The sequence below is a fragment of the Nelumbo lutea genome, chromosome 3 (assembly GCF_056320005.1).
Source record: "Nelumbo lutea isolate HS-2025 chromosome 3, American lotus-T2T, whole genome shotgun sequence".
NCBI classification, from domain to species: Eukaryota; Viridiplantae; Streptophyta; class Magnoliopsida; order Proteales; family Nelumbonaceae; genus Nelumbo; species Nelumbo lutea.
This window is the reverse complement of record NC_142686.1, coordinates 65,017,505-65,022,648: the sequence shown is the minus strand read 5'-3', so window position 1 is coordinate 65,022,648 and position 5,144 is coordinate 65,017,505. Positions and strand designations below refer to the sequence as shown.

The following is a 5,144-nucleotide window of genomic DNA, read 5'->3' as shown; positions in this document are numbered from 1 at the left end:
TCAATCTAGATTAAGATGAATTTGAACAGATTGAACAGTCTTTGGACCAATCCAAAATAGTCCAAAATATTCACTGGACTGGATTGGACCAGGTCCATTTGTAATGGATTCACATCGGACTGGACCTGATTGGACCAAATCCAGTCCAATTGACACCCCTACTAACAGCACTTGAGCAACGACTAGCTGAAGCTGAGTTTTACGTCCGAAGGCATACATCCAATGTTAGGGGTACGCACCCGACCTGCACCATGCGTAACTGCCAACTGCCACCTGGCGGTGCAATTACCCCACTTCCCCTCTTCGTTAGGAAGTGGGCCCTAGGCACTTTCCGAGCATTTCGTATGTGCCAATCAAACCACCTAGATGTTCCCCACAGAGGGCCACTAGGTATATCGCCCACTACCTCCACATTCTGGTCGACACATGAGCTCTGTATAAAGACTGATTGCAATTCACTACTGCTTATTCTCTTTTCTCACCCTGGATCGTTTGGCCAGCTTACTGACTTGAGCATCTGACACGTAAGCTCGTGACTGCTCCTTAGGCCCTCTAGCTTTATTTCTTCTTTGTAGATTTCCATCTTCCACCAGTTGTCATATATGTGTCTAATGAATCCAATCACAGCAAGCATCTTCTATCTTGCGACTTTGATCACATCATCAAACTATATTTGACAAAACAATTGAAGAAATGGTAATACCTGAAAATTATACTTCACCGTTTGGAAGAGAAAATTTTAAGAATAAGATAATTTCTCAAATGTTGAAGCTAAAGAGATATAACATAGCTAAGGCATGCATAAATATTGAATAGCAATGATTTATTAAAAACTTTAAATATTTATTTATATATTATAAATAAATTAATAATTATCATACGACATTAATTATACTTGCAAAGTATCTATAAGCAAGGTAATATGTGATTGTGGATGGTATTATATTTCATGTATTAAATGTGCAAAAGATTTACAAGACTCTATATTGCATCGTATCAAGTGTAATGTTGGTGTTTCTTATCTTAAAACAAGGTAAATATTTATTATTACTAATTGTAATTATATAATTTATAATTACTAATTAATTATTTAATTTATTTTAGATACAAAATCAAGGTAGAAGCCAAATATCATACATGTTTGGTTACCTTTGTTCTATTTAATAAATAGATATAATTTTTAATCAAATATCCAATAGCATATTTGATAAATATTTCACTTAATGTAGCATATTTCATAAATATCTAATTTGTTACCAATGTTGTCTTACCATAAAATATATACTAAATTTATATATAAATATAGGACAATGGGAAAGATATGTTTGTTGGAAATTTTATGGAATGATTAGATCGATAGTTGTATTTTAAATAAAAATTTCTTCATATGATTTGCAATATCAATATTTGGATCTTGCAGTATCCAAAGTTTTCTTAGGTAGCGTTTGATATTGCTGAAAATTCAGATCTAAAAAGTTAAAAAGATATTAAATGTGTCTAAAATCTGAAAAGAGGCATAGTTGCTTTTTCTACTTTTTAGAGGATCTGAATCTATAAGTTTGTTTGTATTGGATCAACCCTTTACCATCTAAAATTTACTAATTTTACTATTTTACTCATAAAACATACAATTTGGAAATGTTGAATTCAATTTACATTATCTCAACGGGAAGACAGGGCGAAGAGAGAGAAAGAGAGAACAAGAGTGTGAGAGCGAGAGTGAGAGAACACAAGGGGAGAGAGAACCGTCGCTACAAGTTGTAGCGACAGTGACGGGAAGACAGGGTGAAGAGAGAGAGAAGATAGGGGAGAGAGAGAGTCGCCACTGCAAGTTGCAACGACGGTGGCAAGAAGACAGGGCGAAGAGAGAGAGAGGGAGAGAGAGAGAGCGAGGTCGAATGTTTTTTGGGTTTGGGGGTATTAGGCGTAACTCGGGTCATTCACGAAAAATTGTAAGGATATTTTGGACATTGGGCCAGCTCTGAAAAGCGTTAAGAGTTGGCCTAAGGTCTTTGATTTTCATATCTAAAAATCAGTTTCAGACCCAATTTAAAAGGTACAACCAAACAAGGGGTGAGGTCTGAAAAATAGCATTTTCATATTTAGACATCTAAAAAGTGTAATCAAACGGCACCTTAGTTGATTGAGAAATTGACATCAAGAATAGTGCAAGTGAAGAATCTTTGGTCATTGGACCAATAAATATAACCGAAAGTCTTTTAAGGAAAAAACTTTGTCAAGGATAAGACCTTAAGGTAAGATGTTACATGCTATTGATATTAGTTGCAATTTTTATATTCAAATATCTTATTAATAACATATAATCCATATCAATATTTATTAGAACAGTGGAGATAATCAAAATTTGGGAAAGTCCAAATGTCTAAACATTGGACACCAATGTACAAAGAAACTTATCATATTAAAGTTGTTTAGCTTAATATCTTCTTCCAATTTTTAATTATAAATTTGCATTCTTATTTTAAAATTATGATACTTTCAACAATTATTCTAATTTTTATCTTATTTTCCTTTTTTTGAAGGATTATAAGAAGAACCTTCCCTATTGTTAATTTTCTGTCACAGGTATTTTTTCAAAATTTTCAAAAATACCCTTTAGACTTTCTTACTCTCTCTCTCCTCACCTCCACACACAATGGACTGTCAACGAAGCCATTGACGCCACTGCAACCTTAAGCAGTGGTTCTTCTCTCTCATCTCTCGCTCTGGTTCTCCCTCGATTACTCGTCGAATGAAATTGTTAGATCCGCGGTCTTTTAGATGCCACTACAACCTTTGGAAGCACAACAGAGCAGTCTCTCTCTCTCTCCAACTAGGTTTGGCGACACTATTGCCGGAGATACAACCTCGGTTTTGGCCGATATAATGTGAAGTATTGACACAACTCACCTCACCCGTCTCTCCATCCAACAGGTCATCGCCAACAGAATATTGACACAACACCCTTCCTCATCGATTTGTTTCGATAGGACACAACGTAGCAGTGGCCCAATCCCTTCACAAATCTAATTTTCTCGGGCTTCACAACCATCTCTCTATCACTCTCTCTTGTCGCCGGTGGGTTTTTCACTTTTTTGGGTTTTTGGGTATTTTTGGGTATTTCACTATTTTGGTTTCGGGGGTCAACTGATTATAGGCTCTGAACGTCAGTGTCGGTTACAGGTCCTCCAATCGCAACTGGTGTTTGACCTCACCTCAAACCGGGGATGGAGCCAGTGAGCAAGCAGAGGCAGGGGGACTAATCGGATTGGGGTTTCACAGCTAGGAGTGAGCGAGAGAGAGATAGAGATAGATAGAGAGAATAGGCCAAGAGATTAAGCTTGAATGTGGTCTGAATTAGCTCCCCCCTCGCCGAACGCTGCCAGATCCTCTACATACATGGTGGAACTTGAATACTTATTGTGAGTGCCCGCAGTTTTTTCCGTTGCCGGAAATCTCACCTCTGCCCTGCTGGCTAGCTGTTGCCATGTCAAAAATCCTCTACATACATGGTGGAACTTGAATACTTATTGAAGCTCCCGTTGTAGATGAGATGGCTCGCACTTGAACCTACATCTAACAAGGGTAAAGCCGACGGGTTGAAGGTTTGTCAATTTGTTCATATTCAGGGACATGATTTCGTTCTCTACTCAATGAATGTGTTGACGTTTGGTAGTCGGTGGCAGCTGCAACAACGATTTCGTCCGTTGATGTTATTGAACCACAATGGTTTTATTCTATCGATGTTAACAAAGACAATTGTAGTCAGTGAGAACAATTGTGACTAACTTAGACAATTTGAGGAGTTATATATTGAACCACGATTTCATTTTTCATCTTTATGTTAACAAATGTTATTGACAAGACTTAGGCAATTGTAAAAAAATTTAGGATACTCTGATACAATATATAAACAAATAAGGGTAGAAATAGTCAATTAACTAAATCATAAGGGTCGTTTAAGAAAATTCTCTCATAAGAAATAAACAAAGTCAACAACAAGAAAATGATACCTTTGTTTATTTCACATTGTAGGACAATTTATCCTTTTTCTTAATTATTTTAGCCTTTTTCATTGTTCAAACAACTTTCAAAGAATTTTTACTTTAATTATTATAGATTATTGTTTTATAAAATTTATAGTTCTTTATCTAAAGTATAAATACGTAGAACATAAATTATCAAATAATTAAATAGAAAATTTAGTAAAATCAAAAGTTGAGAATCAATTTTCCTACATAAGAACGAATTTTCCCATACTTAGTATAGGGTCACTCATTAGTGTATATATTAGGGAAAATTCCCAATTAGTACCCTGTACTTTGGGTGTAGTGCCACTTTGGTCCCAAACTTTAAAGTGCGACAATTTAGTAATTGAACTTTCAAAACGTGTCAATCCAGTACCTACTATTAACTAGCCATTAAATACCTACAAAAAAGACATAAATGTCTTTCGTGTGTCATCTAATTTTCATTATCAACCATCCAAACATTAACAAAAAATTAACAGTACTAAATCTTTGCCTCTTTTATTCAAGAAAGTTGGGGTCCAAAGTGCCCAATGTGACATGATGCCAACTTTCTTGAATAGAAAAAGCAAGGATTTGGGATTGTTTATTTTTTTGTCAATGCTTGGATGGTTGATAAAGAAAATTAGATGACATTTGAAGGGCATTTGTGTCTTTTTCAAATGCACTAAATGACTGGTTAACAGTTGATTAATGGTAGGTATTGAATTGATGCATTTTGGAAGTTTGGGTACTGAATTGTCACATTTTAAAGTTCAAGGACCAAAGTGGCACTAGGCCCAAAGTACATGGTACTAATTAAGAATTTTCCCCATATATTAAAGGAAAGCCCTCACAATAAAGATCTTTTCCCTCGAACAAGTGGTATCATAGTTTTTTTAAGAAAGAGTATTTTAAAAATGGCTATTCCTTCCTTAGACATGTGTTTACACACTTAAATGGTAGTTACCTCCCTTTCAAAAAATTTAGTAGTAGTTACCTCCACTAAAAAGAAAAAAAAAAAAAACAAAACAAAAATCTCATTTCAAATGATATAGGATCCATAAAGTGGGTTATTATTTAGAAATAAAACTTGATTTAAACTTCTAAATTAAATAACAAATCTATACATAGTAA

At 34.9% G+C, this 5,144-nt stretch overlaps 1 long non-coding RNA gene across 1 annotated transcript; it reads left to right on the top strand.

Annotated features, from left to right (window-relative positions):
- Positions 1-2,580: 2,580 nt before the first annotated feature.
- LOC148865352 (uncharacterized) lies at positions 2,581-3,834 on the top strand. Its single transcript, XR_016110412.1, has 2 exons — positions 2,581-3,078; positions 3,172-3,834. It is a non-coding gene; the product is annotated as an uncharacterized LOC148865352 (long non-coding RNA).
- Positions 3,835-5,144: the final 1,310 nt, after the last annotated feature.